Raw genomic sequence first — 26,317 nt, forward strand, 5'->3', positions numbered from 1 at the left:
TTTAAGTTTATTTTATAAAACCAATGCTGCAACACAGCTGGAAAACAGATATTAAACAAAATGAGCAATCTCTTAACTACAAAGACAGTAGATGTAAAATGTTTCTAATCATTTCATTAGGCATTTTAGTAAATATCATAAATTACGAGCTCCACAGTATTCTTTCAACAAGGAAATGTCAATAGCGAGGACAATGGCCTCCCCTTTCTTTTATTCTACCTGTGCCGCTGAAAGGCTAATGGCTTTTTTTCGGGCGGCTGTCGCCCAGGTGGGTGCCCGCGACGCATTACGTGCAGGTGGTCACTTAACTTTCTTACGGAAATATTTACGACAGCAGTTTCCGCTACAGTGACAGTCTCATATAAAAATTTCACAGGTTGAGAATTTACGTTGCAAATGTGTAGAAACAAAATCCTATGAATATAACAGTCTCCAAAAAACTTTCGCCGCCATTGTGATATATTCACGCATTTACACACATTTCAAAACTCTTAAAGTACGATTCTTGGTTTCCAACAACCTTTTCCACAAACCAGAGTCCCTAAACACTACTCATTATTCCTTACCTTATTCGTCGACACTTCTTCAATATTTCATCATAACAGCTACGTGGCTTAATCAAATAACTCATATGGCATCAGCCTATTAATCATAAACATACCTCAGCAGCATAATACACATCGTCGTCGTAATAATAACATCAAAACACCTCAGTCAAATCTCAAAAACGTCGTAGCTTTCTGCAATAATTACAAACCCTAAAAAAATTCTCTGCTCATGTCAAAAGTGTCATCTGCCTCAAACGTACTTTAAAATCATGCTCCCTTACCAAACACATCATTCAAAGCTCTCATAGTATCACAATGATTCCGAAAAAATATGAACAGTTTACAAAGTACAGACAAAATACAGTTTCATAAGTGTGAAGTTACCCAACTGTGTATTGCGTAAACATGTGTCACTGATGTAGAAAAAAATGTTTATCTCTCAGTTAAATGATCAGATAGCTGTGTAATTTGTGTGTTAGAGAAATATGGTACCAATGTGTAAAGTTGTATAAGCAAATACCATATTAGCTAGGGTTCCTTGTGGTTGCCACACACATGGTACACAAAGTACGCGTGTAACCCCCTGAGGATTAATGTAATTATACCCTCAGGTGTTACAGATTACAGCAATGAAATGAAATGTATCACTGAAAACCTTTGTATCATTGTACTTCAAATATCTTTAAAAATAAATGTTTTAAGTACAAAATTAATCACTCAAATGCGTGTCCTGTAGCGCTAAATGTGCGTCTTGCTGTAAGATAATTCTGTGGAAGTGTCGTACTTATCGTCCTCCGAAAGCTAAGTTCTGCAGAAGTCAATGTACTTACCTCATGATAAACAAAAGTGAAATGCTTTATGTATAGATATCTTAGTTATTACGCTAATTGCCATGATGAAGAAAGTACTGTGCTGTAACGTATTGTTGTGCTATGGAAAAGGCAATCTCATTGTAGCTATACCACAAAAGTTACTACTAAAACATGTTTTACTTTGCAGAATAAAACAGAAAAACTGTGCAGAAATAAAACAGAAACACTACAAAAGCAACATTGTAAATTGTCACTCATTAGTAGCGTCATGATAAAATCGTGTAACTGTCAAAGAAACCAAATACTAAGTCATCTTTAATCTCACAGAAAGTACTTTAAATCCAGAATGTATTTTCAAGTAAACCAAAATGTTGCATTAAAATCTCATTAGCACTACTGGTAAATGTTCTAAGTATGTGAGCCTTATAGTCGTTATGTAATCGTGCAACTAACAAGCAAGAATGTACACACACAATAACACTGTGTCGTCTGTTCACAATAACAATGCATTCGTAATTTCTGTTTCAATAATTTCTCTTGGTTCTTGACTGGATATTTAACTTCAAACATTGTTGTATGTTAACAGATTCTAAGTCTGACAAAGCATATTAATAATGTGAAGCGAAAAATTTTATAACAAAGACTAAGTTAAAAAGCAGATTATCTTTCAATAAACGGTTTTACATGTGAAATGTGGTGTAAACCTTTACTCTTCCTAGTACGCAGAGTTTCAACTTCAACGCAATTATCATGTGGTATACATCGTTAAACAATACTGGAATTTTTCTTAAGGTTAGCGTCTATGCCATTTTTCTCTGAGCCAGCCGGCGCAAGCGGCTGCCTGCGGTGCGAGTCATTGTCTGTCCCTTTGTTGGCGCGCGTCGTTATTGGGATTAGGAGACCTAGCTTCTACAAATTCACGTTGTCGAAAGTGCCCTGCTCTGTTTGAATCCCGCCAGTTCTGATGCAATTCAGGTCTGTCGTTACGAGTATATCGTCTGTCGTCATGTCGGTAGGTTCCGTAGTTTCTTCGTTGTCCGTCACGTGGTGGAGAATTTCTCCCTGAATCGTAACTGCACGCTGGACCATTGTGTCTAAAGTTATTCTGTCTCCCTTGATAATAATTATTTTGGTTCCCAAATTGTCTGTTTCTCTGGTTATCTCTGTCATATTCATTACTACGGAAATGCGATCTTTCTCTGTAACTATTATTCTGCCTGTGGTTGTCATATGGGTGGTGTCTGTTTTGGTCATGATTTGCGTTGTAAGAATAGCCATGTTGTGTCCAGTTATTGTTTCTGTCATCGCGGAATTGTGACGTATGTGACCTGTAGTGATTGTTTTCCTATTTTCGCATCCGGCGACTGCCTGTGTCAATTTCTAATTCTTGTAACAGTACCTGAAAAGCTTCAATGTCGTCTTTGCAACGTCCTGCCAAAATAATATGTCGTAAATGTTCAGGTAATTTGATTAAGCAAATGCGGATGAGTTCTGAGGGGCTGTATGGGTTTGACAGGTACTGATTCTTGTGCAACATGTCTTCAAAATATTTCACAAGACTGGAGAATTCAGATTGTTCGAAATGTTTCATCATTATGATACCATGTTTTACTCGGTCTTGTGTGGCTTGAGACCAATATGCTGAGAGGAAGGCATGGTAAAATTCTCCTTCACTGTGACAATCGTGAATGACCGATCGCATTCTTACAGCTGGTTCATTCTCTAAATAGCCACACATAAATTCTAATCTGTGTTCCAACGACCAGTTGGGAGGAAAACAATGAGAGAATTGATGGAGCCATGCTTGTGGATGAATGTCGTTGCCAGAATTCTTAAATGTTTTGAATTTACGTGTAGTAATGAACATCTTATAGCCAAAATCATCATGTCGGCGAGTCGCATATCAGTCATTGTTAGGTCGTGTCGGCCGTTCCATCTCAAAATTCGGTGCACATTGCCAATTTCTTTCATAACTTCCGAAATGCCCTGTGTTATTATTTTGCGGCTTTTCCGTGTTTCTAAGTCCCTCTTCCCATGTTGGAGCGCGAGTGTCCTCTGAAATACGTAATTCTTGTATTACCTGTGTCAGCTGATCTTGTACTTCCCGGATTTCTCTTTGGTGTTGTGTATTAATTTGATTCTGATTTTGTTTGAATTTCCTAATTTGTTCGTACTCTTCTGTGTCATTAAAGACTACCGGTCTTGCGTCAATCAGATTATCATCTACCTTCGTAGATAAATTAGTGAACTGATCCAAAAGTTTGGCTACTTTCTCAGATAGTGTACTTATTTCCTCAGTGTGTTTTTCTGAACCAAGTTTTAGAGTATCTACTGTGTCCTTAAAGTTTTCCTGAGTTTTTGCAAGTTGTGTAACCGAATCGGTAGATGCAACTGAGTCAAATTTAACTTGCAAGGTCTCATGATTTTCATGAACAACAATTTGCAGTTCTTTTATGGCTGCTTCGTGATTCTGTAATGCATTTTCATGCCGCGAAAAAATAGGTTGAGAATGCTCACAAATTTGAGTTTTTACGTCATTACAGACTTTTTGACATTTCGATTCAATGTTATGTAACTCAGTAGTTAAATCTTCACGCGTTTGTTCAAGAGTTTGTTCCAATGAGTCTAACTTTTGAAGCTGTTGTTGTGTTTGTCTCTGATTTTGTTCCATTGTGTCTAACTTTTTAAGATTTTGTTCCACTGTGTCTAACTGTTGCTGTGTTTGTCTCTTGTGTTGTTCCATTGTGTCTAACTTTTCAAGCTTTTGTCCCGTTTGTTGCATTAATTGTAATAACAATGCACTGGTGTCTGAAACATGTTCCTCAGTGCTTTTCGGCAGTGAAGTTGCACCGGCAACATTCACATTTTGACAAGCGGAAAATGTGTCTTGACTCATTTGAGAAAACGGTGAGAACCCAAAACCTGAGTTTGCAGTATTTGCAATATTGTGTTCTGTCATTCCCGATTCCTGAGGCGAGCTGTTGCCGACCAATCGATCGATAACGCTTCCCTGTTCACTACCTGTTTCACTGTCTACACCATTGTTTGCCGCCCGCTCCATTTCCCTATGCGCAATTACCAAATTACTACTTTGAACATCAGTTAATTCATTACTCGGTGGCGCTAACACACTGCTTTCATTTTCACTATCATTTCTCAGTTTACTTTGGAGCCTAGTATTACGTTTTTCACACGCCATTATTGTCACAGTATTTCACACGATAACACAGGAAAGCGCAATTTGAAGAGCAAAATAAAATAACATAGCAATGGAAATAATGTCTACTTAATTGCCAGCGCAGCTGCGAAATACTTGGTGCAAATCTACATGCATGCCACAACTGTTTTACTGTACAACAACGAAAAACTACAACTACAAAGGAAATTCTCTCTATGATTACGCGCTATCAATAAACAATAGCTACACTAATTACACAAACTACAAGAAAAAAATCAGAAGATTCCAGTGAGGTATCCTCGGCTAAGGGTCGACATATGAAACGTCCCCTTTGAACAATTATACATGACTGTCCTTAAACTGACACACAATATTTTGTTAGCGCAACGCAATCTGACTTTCAAAATTCCCTACAAAAGAATGGGCCCTGACTAACGGTAAACTATACCTTTCACAAATCACTTACCTCACAAAAATCTTCGCTGTTCAAGCTACTGCAATACAGCGAGCGCCACTACTGCCAGCTAAATAAAAGATTCAAAGTATGGAAGGCACTAACTACTGATAGGGATAGTTAGCAAATGAAAGATATTAATAGAGAACAAACAATGTATTTACCTTGATATCATCATATATAAATATAACAGTTCATGACAAATTTCAAAACTCCGCCATCTCTCTCCCCACATCCACCACTGCTGGCGGCTCACCTCCAACTGCGCAACGCTACGCGCTGTTCACAGCCAGCTGCCTAACACTACAATGGCGAGTATTACAACAATGCAAAGCAGCCACAGACTGCACGCAGCACAGCCAGTGATTTTCATACAGAGGTGGCGTTACCAATAAAAAAACCTAAACAGCCTACTTACAACCTCTTGTTCGCATTGATAGCACTTTGAACAGTGGACGTTACAATGCAGATGTGTTACGACCCGTGGCTCTACACTTCATTCGATCCCTGTGAAACCCTACATTTCGGCAGGATAATGCACGACCGCATGTTGCAGGTCCTGTACGGGCCTTTCTGGGTACAGAAAATGTTCGACTGCTGCCCTGGCCAGCACGTTCTCCAGATCTCTCACCAATTGAAAAGTCTGGTCAATGGTGGCCGAGCACCTGGCTCGTCACAATACGCCAGTCACTACTCTTGATGAACTGTGGTATCGTGTTGAAGCTGCATGGGCAGCTGTACCTGTACACGCCATCCAAGCTCTGTTTGACTCAATGCCCAGGCGTATCAAGGCCGTTATTACGGCCAGAGGTGGTTGTTCTGGGTACTGACTTCTCAGCATCTATGCACTCAAATTGCGTGAAAATGTAATCACATGTCAGTTCTAGTATAATATATTTGTGCAATGAATACCCGTTTATCATCTGCATTTGTTCTTGGTGTAGCAATTTTAAAGGCCAGTAGTGTAATTATTTAGAATGGCTGTTTAACACCCTGGGCTTGAGAAGACAGTTCAGATGTTCTGTCCATTTGTGCGCTAAGTGGTAAGCTAAGTTTGCACACATTAGTACACTCACTGTGCAGACGCAAAAGTGCAGACAATCTCACATGCCACCTGTGTGAACAGGGGCTCTGTCGTCTTGGAATATAGCATCAATATTGACGTGCAAACATTGCACCGTAGGATGGATCAGATCAGCCAAAATGATCACACAATGCTTGACGTTAATGCGACCTTGCAGAGTAATCCTGTGGCTTATGGAACACCACAATATGGCTGCCCGAGTCATCACTGAAGGCCCTTGTGCTTCACTCTAGGAACGTAAAATCTGCCAGAAGACTGATCCGACCAGATGACGTTCTTCCATTTCTCCACAGTCTAGCATTTATGGCTTAAGCACTACGTTTTCCTGTTATGCTGCTTTGCATCACTAATAGGTGATTTCGAATTCCAACTTGCCCTGCAAGCCCTTGTTTATTATGCTCTCTTCGTGTCGTTTTGGTGCTGGCAAGATTCGCGAGGGCGACATTCAGTTCTGCAGTGACTTTGCAGCTGTCGTCCTCTTATTTTTCATCACAGTCCTCTTCAATGACCGTCACGATCACTCAACACGCAGTGTCGTCCGCGTTGTGACTTAGCAGATAACGTTTTTCCGCATTCCTTGTATGCGCGGTAAATCTTCGTAACGGTGCTTCTTAAACTAGCAAACAGTTAAGCTACCTATGTTACGGAAGCATCCACCATACCAGTACCAAGTATTTACCCACGTTCGAATTCACTCGGCTGTGACATGATGCACTCACAAATACAAATAACATTGTCTGACTACAACGTTTTTGAGCACACCGCACTGGTGCCGTTTGTGGTCAAATACAACAGCGCAAGCTGCAAGCTTGGATGGCACCTGCGTATATATTCAAGTATGCATTTGTCGCGGTGTTTCCGTGTGGTTGTCCAATCCCTGTAACTCTGCATGAATGGTCTGAGATGGAAGAATTTGGTAATTTGATTTTCTGCCTATCACGGACTGAATCCAGCATCATCATACGAACCGATAGCCTGTCTAATGGGTCAGAGTATTATTGGGTGCACAAAACAATCGCCTCTGATTCTCTTGGCCGGTAATTGGGACAGCAAAGGTTACATTTCGGGCGTGTTAAGGTCTCGGCGGAGCCTTGTTTCAGCCAGATTACGCAAGACCGCAAGTTTCCTGTGCTGCCGTGACCTACTTCGTTACAGAATTCGTTCGACTATTGTCCTGGCCAAAAAGTACTCCACATCTATCACCTGCTGTGAATATGTGGTGTAGTCGAGAGCTACGAAACCTGTACAGAAAACTGGAGTAGAGATCAACATAAACATCATTCGCGCCCTTTTTATTGTTCATGAAAACCACACATTGCACCACCATACACCGAGACCTTCAGAGGTGGTAGTCCAGATTGCTGTACATACCTCTTAGACTGATGCATGTCTGTATTCGTCGTGGCATACTAACATAAGTTCATGAAGGCACTGTTGGTCCAGATTGTTCCACTCCTCAGCGGCGATTCGGCGTAGATCCCTTAGAGTGGTTGGTGGGTCACGTCGTCCAGAAACAGCCCTTTATTAATCTATCCTAGGCATGTTCGATAGGGTTAATGTCTGGAGAACATGCTGGCCACTCTAGTCGAGCGATGGCATTATCTTGGAGGAAGTCATTCACAAGATGTGCACGAAAGGGGCGCGAATTGTCGTCCATGAAGACGAATGCCTCGCCAATATGCTGTCGATACGGTTGAACTATCGGTCGGAGGATGGCATTCACGTATCGTACAGCCATTACGACGCCTTCCATGACCACCAGTGGCAAACGTCGGTCCCCAAAACAGCAGGGAACCTCCACCTTGCTGCACTCGCTGGACAGTGTGTCTAAGGCGTTCAGCCTGACCGGGTCGTCTCCAAACACGTCTCCGACGATTGTCTGGTTGAAGGCATATGCAACACTTATCGATGAACAGAACGTGATTCCAATCCTGAGTGGTCCATTCGGCATGTTGTTGGTCCCATCTGTAACGCTCTGCATGGTGTCTTGGTTGCAAAGATGGATCTCGCCATGGACGTCGGGAGTGAAGTTGCTCATCATGCAGCCTATTGTGCACAGTTTGTGTCGTAAAACGACGTTCTGTGGCTGCACGAAAAGCATTATTCAACATGGTGGCGTTGCTGTCAGGATTCCTCCGAGCCATAATCCGTAAGTAGCGGTCATCCATTGCAGTATTAGCCCTAGGGCGGCCTGAGCGAGGCAAGTCATCTAGTTCCTGTCTCTCTGTATCTCGTCCATGTCTGAACAACATCGCTTTGGTTCACTCCGAGATGCCTGGACACTTGCCTTATTGAAAGGCCTTCCTGGCACAAAGAAAACATGTGAACGCGATTGAACCGCGCTAATGAACGTCTAGGCGTGGTTGAACTACAGACAACACGAGCCGTGTACCTCCTTCGTGGTGGAATGACTGGAAATGATCGGCTGTCGCACCTCCTCCGTCTAATAGGCGCGGCTCATGCATGGTTGTTTACATCTTTGGACGGGTTTAATGACATCTCTGAACAGTCAAAGGGACTGTGTCTGTGATACAATATCTACAGTCAACGTCCATCTTCATGAGTACAGGGAACCGGAGTGATGCACAACTTTTTTGATGTGTGTATTTAGGCGGACATTTTGCCCTAAAAACAGGACTACCTATTTTAAACAGAAATATTTGTTGTTGGATACTTTCAAACGTTTATTAATGACCACTTACAGTAAGGCTTTGCGACATGAAACTGAAACGTGGTTAAACTAAAATAAACAGTCATTAAGCAGCCTGATAATTTGGCAATAATGATAGCAACTGAGTACTCAGTCTTCTGAATTGCTCAGTCTTTTTCGCAAGACCATCTTATACCAAAATAAACTAAAAGTTTTTCATTAAACAGTTAATTATTGTTGGCAGACAGAAAAGCAAAAGACATTCAATAACTTTCGTCATTTAAGTTAGACTTATAACGAAATAACAGTAATATGTAGTTAACATTTAACATTTTTCATTTATAAAGCCACTTTATCAAGAAAGTTATAATTCTCGGAAATAATTTCGTGGAATACTTGACAGGATAATTTTAAATTACACAAGCACATCATCATCTATGTGACTGTTTTGGTTTGCACTTTATTGTGTTCCTTTGTCCACTGGGCGTTTAAGAAAGAAAACTTCCTCACGACGTTGGAACTGGGGTCTGGATATGCAAAGTAATATTCTACCAATTTCAATAATTGCGGGTCATCTTATTTGCATGGATTTCGCGAAATTATGCAGCTGATCAAAGAATGTACTATTGTCGAACTTTACATTATTTCCAGACAAAATATCAGTAGTCTCTACTGCATGTTCACAGGTCGGAGCATTGACTAATGTCATCCACTGAAAGTGCTTAGATTGGGCGCTAAATTTACGTACTCTGGATTTAAAGCAGTCTTTGGCAATTATGTACACTACTGGCCATTAAAATTGCTACACCAAGACGAAATGCAGATGATAAACGGGTAATCATTGGACAAATATATTATACTAGAACTGACATGTGATTACATTTTCACGCAATTTGGGTGCATAGATCCTGAGAAATCAGCACCCAGAACAACCACCTCTGGCCGTAATAACGGCCTTGATACGCCTGGGCATTGAGTCAAACAGAGAGCTTGGATGGCGTGTACAGGTACAGCTGCCCATGCAACTGGTATATATTTGGATGGACACGGCCGTAAAAATGTCCGGCTAAAGTCGTTCGCCTGGCAACCCTACTTGCGTTGCCATTCTGAGCTCCTGGCCTACCACACAGTCGAGACCAAACGCACATTTTTTTTCTTTGTACCCTGCCCTTGTCGGTCAGAGTCACTTCTGAGAAACGGGACGGAAGGGACCACGTGCCAGAGTGGGTGTGCGGCGTCCAGACGAGTGGAACGGCCGCCTGCCCCCACCCCGCCGCCCCAGACGGTCACGTGACGGGCATTCCGGCAGGGCCAGCAGCCTCGCGTGCGCGCAGCCACGGGGCGCCCATTCCGCCAGCAGACAGCCAGCAGCACGCATCAGCGAGCCACCGGGCTTGGGACTAATCGGAGCGGTTTCAAGTCCTCGACAGTCGCGACCGTGAGGAATGTAGTCGCCGGTACTACGACAGCGCAGCGCCTGTACACTACGACCTCGATGACAAGGTGAGCCTAGGCTGCTGGCCGCCCGATCCCTTCTGATCTTGTCTGCTCTGCTCCCTAACTCTTAGCTCTGCCCGCCCGCAGAGTACAAGCACGGGTAAAAAGTACCCGACCAGACATCCCAAGACTATACGCTGTGAACCGTGTGGCAGAGGGTACTTCATTAATTACTATGTGAGGGTTCAAGTATGGAGCTCGGCAAGAAGACTGCACGTATTACTATGTGCCTGCTGTATACCTAACTGTTTGAGCTCATAGGGAGCTGAAGAATTTTTGTGGTTCCTGCCCTTGGAGGCGTTTCTTGAAGATTTCTAAACGGGTCGTCACGCGAATTCTACGTCCCCCCTTGAGAATAAGACTTTTCGACATTTCAATTGCACTCTCTCGGCACTCAAGCGAGCATTTGGCCATTTAGAGCTCCGTTCTTTGCATACTGTCCGTGTTACCCGTGAAGTTGGCTTGATATGGGTCCCATGGGATGGACAAGAGTTTTGTGTGCAACCTCATCTGTAGCATACAAACTGCTGCTTAAAAGTGCTCTACCAATGAAAATTAACCGACCATTTGGTTTACCTACATAGAAATGAGATTGTATGGCTCTAAGCACTATGGGACTTAACATCTTTGGTCATCAGTCCCCTAGACTTAGAACTACTTAAACTTAACTAACCCAAGGACCTCACACACATCCATGCCCGAGGCAGGATTCGAACCTGCGACCGCAGCAACAGCGCGGTTCCGGACTAGAACCGCTCGGCCACAGCGGCCGGCTGACAAGGGAACCTCCCCATCGCACCCCTCTCAGATTTAGTTATAAGTTGCCACAGTGGATAGGCCTTGAAAAACGGAACACAGATCAATCGAGAAGACAGGAAGAAGTTGTGTGGAACTATGAAAAAAAAATAAGCAAAATATACAAATTGAGTAGTCCATGTGTAAGATAGGCAACATCAAGGACCGTCAGAGCTCAGGAGCGCCGTGGTCCCGTGGTTAGCGTCAGCAGCTGCGGATCGCGAGGTCCTTAGTTCAAGTCTTCCCTCGAGTGAAATTTTTTATTTTCGGACAATTATTATCTGTCCGTCCGTTATGTTTTCATCACTTTTTTGGCAGTGATTATCACATCCACAAGAAAACCTAAATCGGGCACGGTAGAAGAATCTTTTTACCAATTGGCCAAGTGTATAAGTTAGGTGGGTCGACAACATATTCCTGTCATGTGACGCACATGCCATCACCAGTGTCGTATAGAATATATCAGACATGTTTTCCTGTGGAGGAATCGGTTGACCTATCACCTTGCGATCAAATGTTTTCAGTTCCCATTGGAGAGGCACGTCCTTTCGTCTACTAATCGCACGGTTTTGCGGTGCGGTCGCAAAACACAGACATTAAACTTATTACAGTGAACAGAGACGTCAATGAACGAACGGACAGATCATAACTTTACGAAAATAAAAAAAGTAAACTCTTCACTTGAGGAAGGCTTGAACCAACGACCTCTTGTTCTGCAGCTGCTCACGCTAACCACGGGACCACGGCGGTCCTGAGCTTATATCCTCCTTGATGTGGCTGATGTTGCACATGGACTACTCAGTTTGTATATTTTGCTTATTTTTTTCATAGTTCCACACAACTTCTTCCTGTCTTCTCGATTGATCTGTGTTCCGTTTTTCAAGGCCTATCCACTGTCCCAACTTATAACCAAATCTGAAGGGGGTGCGATGGGGAGGTTCCCTTGTGAGATTGTATGGTCACTCTATTTCATGCCTCCACAAACTGGTGCTCCCAAATATTTGCATGGCACGCCCGATTATAGTTGTGACTCATTAATCTTATACTTAAAGGACACCATGCTTTTACGTTTCGTGAAGTACATAACGTATTTTCCTGTATTGAGAACAAGTTTCTGGCCTTGACATCAGGGTGATAGTTTGTCGAGATGCAACTGGATATTACTCCAGTTCTTACTGGATTGAATTTCGCACTGATAACGGCATCATGTGGGACAACCTGATATTACAGCTAATAATAAACGATAAGTTATTTGTGTACAGCATGAACAGTAAAGGTACCGTCTCATTCGCCTGGGGCACAACAGTCACTACTTAGCTGTTTGTAGACGTTTCTGCTTTCTTGTCAGGGAACCACTAAAGGAGATTAGATTCCTCCGAGTTCCTTTTGACACCGTTGAACAGTAATACTTACCAGAAAGTTCGGTAGTAACTTCCCCAAACTGATATTATATAAAGCTCAAAATTACTTTAATTCACCCATACCCTTGAAATCATTGTTAAGCGAATGACTAGAGTAAATTTTATTGTGCATTGTATTATCACCTCATAAAATGCCAGTTAGGAAAGACTAATTTCGCCAGAAGCACTCTCCATGTGGTCTACGGCTCACAAGCTTCACACGATGGATATGTACGGATTCATGAGCTACTCCTGGTTTTCCTGTAGAAATCACTAAATGAACATTGCTGAGAAACGTCTGTCTGGTCAACACGCATCATTCTCAATGCTCATCAGTAGACTTCTTAGTTTCATTTTTTTCTTTGACACTGCACCGAAAGTGAAATATGTCGCATTCGTGCTATCTCTTTTTTTTTTTTTTTAATTCTCGATCTATCCACTAGAGTTTCAACTAGATATGGTTACTGCACATTCTGAATAAGGAAAGACTGGGACTGGACGCTCCGTCGAAAACACAGTCAATGGAGAGCGACTACAATCTTGGAATGGGCAAGGAATCAAGGGAATCGGTCGAGTACTTTTTAGAGGCAATCTTAACTGGGATGGTGGCACGACGTGGATTCGAACCTGAATGGGTGACCAATATCTTCACCACGTCGCTCATTCAGTACCCTCGAACAGTGGCTGCTGTAGGGCGTTTTGTGTGCTTCAGATGTGCGTGTCGACCACTTCCAGATTCTTTAGCACTCATAAAAAAGCTGACTGCAGCGTTTCGTATGGTTTCGTAATATGTGCTATTATGCAAAAGTGTTTCCAGTGCTGACACGTCAACATAATACTGCTGATGATATTTTAACTCAGTATATGTTTTTTTTTTTTTTTTTTTTTTTTTTTTTAATACTAGTGTCTAGGTTTTGAAGACAGATACTTGTCCGGACATACTGAGGCAGATGCGGAAGGAAATACATAGCTTAAGTCTGCCTAGCGTTATCAGTTGTTTCCCAGACCACGTGATGTCCCTTATGCAAAATACAACGAAACACGTTTGCTGTACTGATATGTGAACTTATCTGGAACGGTGGAAGGTCAGTAACTTATGGTGAAGCATTGTTCGCCAAGTGCGAATATATTCTTCTTTTTTCTGTCGTCCGACTCTTTTGGTGGGTCCCGCCACATTTTTCTTTCCTGTGAGCATCGCTTCATTTCAGAGCAGCACTTTCAGCGTCTACAATTATTTCCTCTATATGTTACAATCTCTGTCTTCCCATACAATTTCTGCCCATTACGACGGCCTCTATTACAACGGTTTTTCGCCGTCCTATCATTTTGTCCGTTCCTCTCTTTAGTGTTCCCCACACAATCCTTTCGTCAACGGTTCTGCAGAGAATTTCATTTATAATCTCATTAATCCACTAAATTTTTATGAGTCCCACGACAAACCATCTCAGAAGCTTCTACTCCATTATTTTTCGTTTTGCCACACGGATTTCCATACAATGCTACGCCCTAAACTTTCATTATCATAAATATTTTCCTCCGATTAAGCCCTGTGTTTGATACTACCTCTCTTCTTTTGGCAATAGATGAACTCTTTGTCCGTGGTAGTCTGCTTCTGGTGTACTCCTTATTTCATTCTTCACCCTTTACTTTGCTTTCAAGGTAATATAATTCGTTCACTTTGGCTGCGGCGTAATCCCCAATATTAATTTTAAGGTTGTTGAAAATCACTTTTTGTTTCTACTTGACACTTTAATGTTTGTTTCTCTTATATTCAACTGACCCCCTAATGCTTCCTCAATTTCACTGCGAATAGTAATGTTAACAGAAAATCTTGCAATTGATATGCCTTGGCCCTGCATTTTAATCCAGTTTCTGAATCGTCTGTTCATTTTCTTCGTTGTCACTTCGATGTATAAGTTGAGCAGCAAAGAAAGACTCCATCGCTGCCTCGCACCATTTTGCATCCGAGCACTTCTCTGGTAATCTTCAGTTCCTGTTGTTTACTTTTCCCTGTCGGAGATAATGTATATTACCTGTACCTATTTGTTTACTGAAGGAAATACACGGCTGAAGTCCATCGCGCGTTATCCAGTATTTACTTGTTCCTTCAGCGTGATGGAAGGAGACACATTTTTCTGCGCAGTTTGTTCATATCTGAAAGAGAGGGACGTCAATAATGTAATTAAAAATTTAACTGAAGGTCTAGCCATGTGCTTCTTACAAGGCGCAAGTGAATCTTTTTTTAACTGTGTTTATTATGACCTATAGTATTGTGATAATACGGTCATAGTTACAGAATTTTCGAAATTAGTAGTATGATTCCGTAATAGTAGTAGAATTCTCTGTACGCGTGCACTATGATGTGTATGTCCACTCGCTTTGGAGTCACTCCTAAAGCCGATGTCTTTATTCGTTTCGGTTGTTCTCCGTCCTGCTGTAATGGCATGTGTCTCGTACTGCACGAATCGGCTCATTCCTGGTTTAAAAAGTCTTCCTAGCGATGATTACACAGTTAAAACACTCACAGAATCTACATTTTCCATTGCCCGATTATATGGAACCCAGCCATCTTATTGTAACGGTGTACAAATAAATAAATGTCGTGTGACTGGGGCATCCCGTCGGGTAGACGGTTCGCCGGGTGCAAGTCTTTCGATTTGTCGCCACTTCGGCGACTTCCGCGTCGATGGGAATAAAATGATGATTAGGACAACACAACATCCAGCCCCTGAGCGGAGAAAATCTCCGACCCAGCCGGGAATCGAATCCGGGCCCCTTAGGGCTGACATTTTGTGGCGCTGACTACTCAGCTACCGGGGACGGACAACGGTGTACAGAAATTCATAAACTCTGTTTGTCGTCCACAATACAGTGGACAGCCTTGTACCCTATAGCGCTGAATTACTTCTGTGTTCGATTTGCCGCAGCTTTCTTGTCGGGACACTCATATGATATCGATGTCTTCTTTGTCTTGGCGTGTATAAAGAGCAGCGTCAGTAAGTTTCAGAAGATGTAGAAATTTCATTAAACCGACCCTAATTAAATGTTACATGTGCTACTGTCGTGTAATACGGTTCACTTCACACCGTTGGCTTGGTATACCAACGAGTTATCTGTATCAAAGGCTGTACTTCTGTATAACGGCTCCTGTCCTACTAATTATTGTTCGTTCTTCGCCTACTTCATCCACATAGGAATTTTTTTTTGCCTTCTTTAAGGGGGGTAGGACGTCAAACGGGCCGACTTGGAGCAGGAGAGGCATCACAGGACATTTTAATTTCCACTGTCTATACTTTTACAAATAAATTCATAAAACTTTTTCAGCATCACCAGGAAGGATTCAGGATTCACACTCATTGCAGTGGAAGATCGAAAACATAACAAAATAATTTTTTTTTACATGTAAAATTTCATCATCCTTTGACTTACTAATGGCTGCATTTGTTGCTATAGGTACACTTTCCTTCATAAGTTGGAAGAGAGATTCTTCGATGAATTTTGCACAGCATACAAACCATACTTACCGGTGTATGAGACTCCAGAATTTATTTAATTTATGAAAAAACGAATGAGCTGTTATATTTTAAACTTCATGTTTAGAAAAAAAACACAAATTTTCTAGTTAATTACCTCAATTTTTACCACAGTTTTTAAGAGATTTGTAAAATTCCAGAGTTTCATACACCTTTGAGTATGGCTTGTATGCTGTGCAAAATTCATCGATGAATCTCTCTTACTTATGAAGAAAAGTGTACCTATAGCAACAAATGTTGCCATTAGTAAGTGAAAAAAATGATGAAATTTCACATGTGAAAAAATATTTATTTTGTTATGTTTTCGAACTTCCACTGCTGTGAGTGTAAATTCTGAATGCTTCCTGGTCATCCTGACAAAGTTTTATGAATTAATTTGTAAAAGTATAGACAGTGGAAATTAAAATGTACTGTGAAGCCTCTCCTGCTCCAAGTCGGCCCGTTTGACGTCCTACCCCCCTTAAGCACGAACGTCTAAGTTTAAGCAGGAACGTTTGTAAGCAGACCATACACGTTTTGAGTGTATAAATTGGATCCTTTTGACGCACATTCCAAAGCATAAAAAGAAGTCGGCGCTGGCGTTTTGCGTTTGTTCCAATTGCGTGCTGACGCAGATTCGAGCCAGTTACTGCGCGAAGCGTGTGCGGCATTGCGCGCGCCGGCCGCGATAGCAGCGTTTATGCGGGTTCCACGTGAGGCAATTTCCGGGGCTCTGGCTCTGGTGCACGTGGCCGCGATTTGGCTGCCTGGAGGCGCTCAGCTGTGGCGCAAGGCGCACGCACGCAGCGCGTGTTCACGCAGCTCGCGAAGCCTGGCACAGAACGCGTTGCCAAGGCAACAACTGCAGGTTGTGGCGCGCCACCTGTTGCATGCGTGGGGGCGGTCAGCAAACCCGAGCTACCTGTTAGCGAAGGAAGCTACTAGCGTTGCCCCGTGAAGCGCACGCGGGGAGCTCCCGCCCTAGCTCTCTTCTGTACTGAACTACGGCAGACAAAAGTACACTGCTACCCATACTGTCGTTCTGTCAGTTCTCCACGTCGACATATTTGATTCCTAACAAGCGACGTTTTACACGAGCGGCATTTTGGTCGAAATAAGGATGTTCAGGTTTTTAGGCGCTTCAGTCCGGAACCGCGCGACTGCTACGGTCGCAGGCTCGAATCCTGCCTCGGCAATGGATGTGTGTGATGTCCTTAGGTTAGTTAGGTTTAAGTAGTTCTAACAAGGGAACCTCCCCATCGCACCCCCCTCAGATTTAATTATAAGTTGGCACAGTGGATAGGCCTTGAAAAACTGAGCACACATCAATCGAGAAAACAGGAAGAAGTTGTGTGGAACTATGAAAAAATAAGCGAAATATACAAACTGAGTAGTCCATGTGCAACATATGCAACATCAAGGACAGAATAAGTGCACGAGCGCCATGGCCCCGTGGTTAGCGTGAGCAGCTGTCGGTCCGTCCGTCCGATGCGAGATAACTGCGCCGTAGTATGGGGATGCTACACCTAAACAAAAATCGAAATACACGATGTCAGTCGACTACAGCGCATGGAAGAAAGAGTATTCCTGCTATCGAGGCTCCCTGGCTGGTAGTTGACTTTTCGCTACTTTGGACGAGAGTGCATTAAATACGTGAGATGTATTCCGTGGGCAATATGAATCCAGCAAATATAGCTCGCGACTTCAATAACAAGGTCAATGAATATTTTCCGAACTGTAAGGAATCAGGAAGTTCCTTAAGGAATCGAACGATTGTCGAACATTTGTATGATTCTTTACTACATTTGTTGATAAACACTACGTGTGGTGATGACGATACCTTGCTGATTGCTGCGGGGCTGTATGTACCAGATGGTGAGATTGTTGACGATCCGTACGAAGAACACGAAGAGGAAATACTGCGACTTCAATCTGATGGTATTTCTTTGGGTTACATGAAGGAAATGCTCCAATACAGGTTACTGTCCAAACCAATTAAAAGACGCAAATATAGATTATGGAGTGAAGTAACAAATAAATTTAAGAAATTTTAAGGATGGAGGAAAAAAGCACAATTAAATATTGCAAAAAAATGGTTCAAATGGCTCTGAGAACTATGGGACTCAACTATTGTGGTCATCAGTCCCCTATAACTTAGAACTACTTAAACCTAACTAACCTAAGGACATCACACACATCCATGCCCGAGGCAGGATTCGAACCTGCGACCGTAGCAGTCGCGCGGTTCCGGACTGTAGCGCCTAGAACCACTAGACCACCGCGACCGGCTAAATATTGCAAAGAAGTCGTGGAACGAGGTGGAACCCGAAGACGGTTTTGCGGTGCAGTCGCAAAACACAGACACTAAACTTATTACAGTTAACAGAGACGTCAGTGAACGAACAGACAGATCATAACTTTGCGAAAATAAAGAAAGTAAACGTTTCACTCGAGGGAATACTTGAACCAAGGACCTCTCGGTTCGCAGCTGCTCACGCTAACCACGGCGCTTTTTTTTTTTTTAATCTCATTTTGTTCGCTTTTGTTCGTTGCATCTGTTCGGGGCGGACGTCGTAAGACATCCGTTTAAGTTCGTTGTTGATCGATTAACTCAGTTTTTATTACAGAGGGCAGCTAGCCCTCTGACCGAACACGCTGAACTACCGTGCCGGCATTACTCAGTATATTTTGCTTTTTTTTCATAGTTCCACACAACTTCTTCCTGTTTTCTCGATTGTTCTGTGTTCAGTTTTTCAAGGCCTATCCACTGTGCCAACTTACAACTAAATCTGAGGGGGGTTCAATGTGGAGGTTCCCTTGTTAAGTCTAGGGGACTGATGACCTCAGATGTTAAGTCCCATAGTGCTCTGAGCGATTTGAACCATTTTTAAGGGTGTTCCATTCATCCGATGACAGCACGAACTTTGTAGTAGTTGACAACCAACGAGCCCTCCATTGCTTGGTGAATCAGATGCCGTGTCGCCTGTCTGCTACCGCAGAACTAAATTTAAAATACATCCAAGTTGGCAGCCCTGCAGCCAAGCGACTAGCGCGAGGTTTGGTGTTCTCGTAAAGATAAGTTATTTTAGATTATAAAACACATAGATTAGTACTGATTACGTGGTAAATAAGTGTATTAGTGAGCCGTTTAAGTGTACCATTAAAGGTTTCATTTCTCATTACGTAATATAGCAGAAAACGCGAAAAGACCGTACAGTCGTATTTTCTGTTTACGTTCTGCTGCAGCAAATCTATAGAATTTCGTTTAGTTGTTCCTTGCTCTCTCCAGCAATTTAACTTAGCGTACCTCTTCATTATTTAACTAGCATTTCCGGAAAGTAGCGTAAAGTTTAACTTGTTGTTTCAGAAACTTTGCACTTTTGTTTTTGTTTACACACAGTTGCGTATAGGCCAAATTTGTGTAACCATATTTTCGTGTTTATCTGTAATTTAACTGACTTATTCTTAATAAATTATTACGTTTATCATGAGTGAAAAGTGCTTGACTTGCCGTAGAATTGTTAGATCGGGGCTTTGGTGTGATGGGTGCTGTAGTTTTTTCCATGTGGGTGACTGTAGTGGCGTGGGAATAGGGGAAGTAAATGAGACTCATCAGTGGTTTTGTAGGATTTGTAGTAGAGATAGGAAGATACTGGAACAGGAGGGGAAAATTGCTGCCCTTCAGGCTGAGTTAGACAAGGCCAGGGGAGATCTTGACAGGTTAAGGAGGGAGAAGGGTAAAGAGAGGTGGGAAGTGGCAACAGGCAACAGGAGGAACAGGCCTAGAACTTGTAAGTAGGCTGTTTATGTTTTCTCTATGTAAGTAGGCTGTTTATGTTTTCTCTATGTAAGTAGGCTGTTTATGTTTTCTTATTGGCAACGTTACGTAGCGCTCAATATGAAAATCACTGGCTGTGCTGTGTGCAGTCTGTCGCTAGTTTGCATTGTTGTCTGCCATTGTAGTGTTGGGCAGCGGCAGCTGGATGTGAACAGCGCGTAGCGTTGCGCAGTTGGAGGTGAGCCGCCAGCAGTGGTGGATGTGGGGAGAGAGATGGCGGAGGTTTCCAATTTGTCATGAACTGATATATATATTATGACTTGTGATGATATTAAGGTAAATACATTGTTTGTTCTCTATTAATATCTTTCATTTGCTAACTATCCCTATCAGTAGTTAGTGCCTTCCATAGTTTGAATCTTTTATTTAGCTGGCAGTAGTGGCGCTCGCTGTATTGCAGTAGCTTGAGCAGCGAAGATTTTTGTGAGGTAAGTGATTCAGTTTAATGTTAGTCAGGGCCATTCTTTTGTAGAGATTTTTGAAAGTCAGATTGCGTTGCGCTAAAAATATTGTGTGTCAGGTTAAAGCACAGTCATGTAAGAATTGTTCAAAGGGGACGTTTCATATGTGTTATAAAATTGTACTTGTCACCAGTTCATGATATTATTAACTTGTTAGTTACATTTCACTGCACACGTTTCTGTTGGTCATAGTATATGGACAATATGTGAGAAGTTGGGACTGTTAGTGTTTGCACATGTGTTAATAATTCAGCCAGGGACTGGATAACAGCATTGCTGGTTCTAAGGACAATTTCAAAAACTTTGTGAGTGCACAAGTGGTGGTTTATGGACTTGCTATATTCTCCGCAAGACTCTTCGATGGTGATTGTGCACCTGCACAGTTGCAACAGATGGCTGCTGGCCGTGTCTACAAGGACTACAGTAGGTCTACATCTTTGATGATCCATCAATACCATTATCTCTGCAAGGACTACAGTGGGTCTGCATCTATGATGACCCACCAACGCCATTATTTCTACAAGGACTGCAGTGGGTCTGCACCTCTGGTGGCCCACCAATACCACAATCTCTACCAGGACTCCAGTGGGTCTGCTCTGTGATGACCCACCTACCAATATTCTTCCAAACTTCGAATGACTCTGCTGTGGGTTTGCTCTGTTGTGGCCCATTACTTGTCTGCATGTCGAGAGTCAGCACTGTCTTTCCGTTGGAAGGACAACACTACTTCTTCAAGACAGCATGGAAATCCACTACTTCCGTGTGCATTTTCTTCTACTGCTCAGACTTTGAGAAAAACACTATATTTTACCGTAATGAATGATCAGGACTGTCTTTATGGACTGTGACAAAATTTTAACTTTTGACCAACGTTGTATCAATAAGTGTGTGCATTTGATTTCTTTGTTATTGTAATTATGAAAAATTTTATCAAATCATTATTGGCCACTGTCCAAAAAAAAATTTGTAAAATTTTTTGTGGGGAGCATGGGGGCTATGTAAGTAGGCTGTTTATGTTTTCTCTATGTAAGTAGGCTGTTTATGTTTTCTCTATGTAAGTAGGCTGTTTATGTTTTCTTATTGGCAACGTTACGTAGCGCTCAATATGAAAATCACTGGCTGTGCTGTGTGCAGTCTGTCGCTAGTTTGCATTGTTGTCTGCCATTGTAGTGTTGGGCAGCGGCAGCTGGATGTGAACAGCGCGTAGCGTTGCGCAGTTGGAGGTGAGCCGCCAGCAGTGGTGGATGTGGGGAGAGAGATGGCGGAGGTTTCCAATTTGTCATGAACTGATATATATATTATGACTTGTGATGATATTAAGGTAAATACATTGTTTGTTCTCTATTAATATCTTTCATTTGCTAACTATCCCTATCAGTAGTTAGTGCCTTCCATAGTTTGAATCTTTTATTTAGCTGGCAGTAGTGGCGCTCGCTGTATTGCAGTAGCTTGAGCAGCGAAGATTTTTGTGAGGTAAGTGATTCAGTTTAATGTTAGTCAGGGCCATTCTTTTGTAGAGATTTTTGAAAGTCAGATTGCGTTGCGCTAAAAATATTGTGTGTCAGGTTAAAGCACAGTCATGTAAGAATTGTTCAAAGGGGACGTTTCAAACTTTGTCTGACAGCTTTATGGTGAATGTGGAAAATAGATTTGACCTGTTGCTTCAGTTAGAAGCTGGTGAGCCTCAAGCAGTTACAGGTGTAGACAGGGCACAACAAACTTTCAGCAGCAAATTGAAAAGTAAGAATGTAGGGAAATCAGTAAAGAGAAAGAAAGTGTTGTTGTTAGGTAGTTCCCATGGAAGAGGTGTTGGCCAACTCTTGCAGGATGAACTAGGATCAGAATACCAGGTCACCAATTTTTTTAAACCTAGTGCTGGTCTGGAGCAGGTGACAGAGGATTTAGGATCACTTTGCAAAGATTTCACTAAGGAAGACACCGTGGTTATAGTGGGTGGGGCAGGTAACAGTATTGACAGAGATCCTGGGTACAGCATAGAGTGTGACCTGGCGAAGATTGCATCAGCATCGAGGCATACCAGTGTTGAGTTTGTATCTGTTCTTGGGCGCCATGACCGACCTCATTTGAACTCTTCTGTCAAGAGAGTTAATTTGGAGCTGGAACGGCTGCTCGTGTCGGGTGCGGGGTCACACATTGGTGTGGTTCATGTTGATTCTGTCAGTAGGTGGGATTATACTAGGCATGGCCTTCACCTCAACAGGAAGGGGAAGGGTAAATTGGCTGGGGAAATAGCAGGAAAGTTAAAGGGGGGAGGCACTGTCATGAGTGGTAAAATACCAGTGGTTATAGGATTCAGAAAAGACCCTTTTTTAGGGTAGGGAGGACAGAAAGAAAACAAATTTTAAGAGAGGTTAGAACTGAGACAAACCTTCAGTTTGAGAAAGAAATCAAAAAACATAATTCCAGCTTATTACATCAACATAAACAGCCATTGGTTAAGAATTTTCAACTGTCAGCGGATATTTTAACTCCATCCAATTTTAAGTCAGTCAATGTGAAATGTCAGCTATCTTTATTGCATCAAAATATTCGAGGACTGAGAAATAAAATTAATGAATTAACTATCTGCATAGATGAACTAGAGTCTTCAAACCCAGCTGACATAATCTGCCTCTCTGAACATCATGTGACCACTGGTATAGAACTTTTAAGTGTTACAGGGTTTAGGTTAGCATCTCACTATTGTAGATCAGAAATGGAGAAAGGAGGAGTTGCCACATTCATCAGGAACTGTCATAAATTTAAGAACATAGACATTCATAAATTTTGCCTAGAACAGCATATGGAAGCATGTGCAACAGAATTAGATTTTCACAAAAAATCTTTCATAATATTAAGTGTATATCGAGCACCTGCAGGTAACTTTAATCTGTTTGTAAACCACCTTGAAGCTGTACTGGCCCATTTAACAACCAAAAACAAAGAAATAGTGGTTGCTGGTGATTTCAATGTAGATTTCCTTAAAGACTCTCCCAATAAGAACCTATTTGAGTTAGTAACACTATCATTCAACTTAATTCCCACAGTAAAGTTCCCCACTAGGATAACCACTTGCTCACAAACAGCCATTGATAATATCTTTATAGAAAAGTCAAATGAACAAAATTATATTACAAAACCAATAGTCAATGGCCTCTCAGACCATGACATGCAGTTCCTTCTGTTAAATGTTAATACTGAACAGGATATAAAATCTGTTAAATCTGAGCTCAAGAGGGTAATCAGTAAGCCAAAAATTGATTATTTTAGGACACTCCTCAGAGACATTCACTGGACTGATGTTTACAGTGCTCATGGCATGAATGAAAAATATAACATTTTTGCTAATAAAGTGCTTACCTTATTTGAACACTGCTTTCCCCCAAAACTTACCAAGGTTAGAGCAAAGTCTACAAAGAAGCCATGGATTACTCGAGGAATAGGGGTATCTTGTAAAACAAAAAGAAAACTGTATCTGTCAATCCGAAACATTTCCAATGTTGATGCTATAGCACATTATAAGAAATACTGCAAAATATTAAAGACTGTAATACGGATGTCAAAGCAAATATATTACAAGGAAAAGATAGTCATATCAGATAACAAAATAAAGACAATATGGGATATAGTGAAGGAGGAGACCGGTAGAACCAGACATGAAGAGGAACAAATAGCATTAAGAGTAAATGATGCATTGGTGACAGATGTGTATAGTGTTGCAGAACTTTTTAACAAACATTTTATAACTGTTACTGAAAAGATGGGGTTGTCAGGTTCGGTAGATGCTGCTATGGATTACCTTAGACCAGACATTTCAAGTAACTTCCATAATATGAATTTGGCCCTCACTACCCCAACAGAAATAATGTCCATCATAAAATCTTTAAAATCAAAAACATCTAGTGGGTATGATGAAATATCAACAAAGTTAATTAAAGAATGTGATTCTGAGCTAAGTAACATATTAAGCTATCTGTGTAACCAGTCGTTTATCAGTGGAATATTTCCCGAATGGCTGAAATATGCTGAAGTTAAGCCACTGTTTAAGAAGGGAGATAAAGAAATAGCATCAAATTTCCGTCCAATTTCACTGTTGCCAGCATTCTCAAAAATTTTCGAAAAAGTAATGTACAGTCGTCTTTATAACCATCTTATCTCAAATAACATACTGTCAAAGTCACAGTTTGGATTTCTAAAAGGTTCTGATATTGAGAAGGCTATCTACACTTACAGTGAAAATGTACTTAATTCATTAGACAAAAAATTGCAGGCAACTGGTATATTTTGTGATCTGTCAAAGGCATTTGACTGTGTAAATCACAATATCCTTTTAAGTAAACTAGAATATTATAGTGTAACAGGAAATGCTGCAAAATGGTTCAAATCTTATATCTCTGGCAGGAAACAAAGGGTGTTATTAGGAAAGAGACATGTATCAAGCTATCAGGCATCATCCAACTGGGAACTAATTACATGTGGGGTCCCACAAGGTTCCATTTTGGGGCCCTTACTTTTTCTTGTGTATATCAATGACCTTTCATCAGTAACATTACCAGATGCCAAGTTTGTTTTGTTTGCTGATGATACAAACATTGCAATAAATAGCAAATCAAGTGTAGTCTTAGAAAGATCAGCCAATAAAATATTTGTAGACATTAATCACTGGTTCCTAGCCAATTCTTTGTCACTAAACTTTGAAAAAACACACTACATGCAGTTCAGAACTTGTAAGGGGTGTCCCAAGAGTATATGTCTAACATATGATGACAAGAAGATAGAAGAAGTGGACGGTGTTAAATTCTTGGGATTACAGCTTGATAATAAATTCAACTGGGAGGAGCACACCACAGAACTGCTGAAGCGTCTTAACAAATCTCTGTTTGCAATGCGAATTTTGTCAGACATAGGGGATATAAAAATGAAAAAGCTGGCATACTATGCTTACTTTCATTCCATAATGTCATATGGGATTATTTTCTGGGGTAATTCATCAAGCCAAGCTAAAGTTTTCCGGGCACAAAAACGTGCAGTAAGAATTATATGTGGTGTGAACTCAAGAACATCCTGCAGAAGCCTGTTTAGGGAACCAGGGATACTAACTACAGCTTCCCAATATATTTATTCCTTAATGAAATTTGTCATTAAAAATATATCACTTTTTCAAACCAACAGCTCAATTCATGGAATCAATACTAGAAATAAGAATAATCTTCACAAGGATTTAAAGTCACTTAGTCTTGTACAAAAAGGTGTGCATTATTCAGGAACACACATTTTCAATAACTTGCCAGCAGCCATAAAAAGCTTAACAACCAATGAAATTCAGTTTAAGAGAAGCCTAAAGGATTTATTGGTGGCCAACTCCTTCTACTCCATTGATGAATTTCTGAGGAAAACCAACTGATTTGTATATAAGTACAACATAACTTCTGCACAATTTCAGTGCAGTAATGTGTTCACTGAAAATTTGTGTGTGTGTGTGTGTGTGTGTGTGTGTGTGTGTGTGTGTGTGTGTGTGTGTGTGTGTGTGTAAGTATAATCTAACTTCTGCACCATTTCAGTGCAGTAATGTGTTCATTGTAAATAAGTATTACAGTAGTTGTATTACATGTTTCTTACCTTATAAATAAATATAAAATTTTTTTTATTTTAAATTCAGTGCAATAGTATTTGTAAAATGACTCTTAGTGTTCATTAAAAAATGACGATCATTCCACTTGGGACCTGTGGAATGGTACATGAGCTTATTTGTTTTAGTTTAAATATTTGTCATGTATTGTTGTTTTTCTGACATGTTCCACATCCTGGAGGACCTCCTCACTACGGATCAATTGGAATGAAAGTAAATCTAATCTAATCTAATCTAATCTAATCCAAATAAATTTTGTACTCACCCATGTCATGCAAGGAGATGCTGGAATTGCCAGCCAGTGTTTTTCACGCGTTCCTGACATCTACTGAAGAAATTTTTCATCACGCGATATAATTATCTTTGAGAAATTGAATTAATGGTTCTGTCATCGTTAACTGCGTGCAAAGAAACGTTGGCTGCACGAGTCCTTGCCGAATCCTGTTGAAAAAACGCGAA

The 26,317-nt window shown here is 41.3% G+C and overlaps 1 protein-coding gene across 1 annotated transcript in view; it reads left to right on the forward strand.

The window, feature by feature from the left end:
• Positions 1–10,062: 10,062 nt before the first annotated feature.
• Positions 10,063–26,317, forward strand: part of LOC126461762 (putative phospholipase B-like lamina ancestor) — a 161,711-nt gene continuing 145,456 nt past the window's right edge. Inside the window, exon 1 of the mRNA XM_050096021.1 lies at positions 10,063–10,229. The gene's annotated coding sequence lies outside the window, so the exon portion shown is untranslated. The remainder of the gene's footprint in view (positions 10,230–26,317) is intronic.

This window comes from Schistocerca serialis, chromosome 1 (genome assembly GCF_023864345.2).
Source record: "Schistocerca serialis cubense isolate TAMUIC-IGC-003099 chromosome 1, iqSchSeri2.2, whole genome shotgun sequence".
In the NCBI taxonomy this organism is placed as follows: domain Eukaryota; kingdom Metazoa; phylum Arthropoda; class Insecta; order Orthoptera; family Acrididae; genus Schistocerca; species Schistocerca serialis.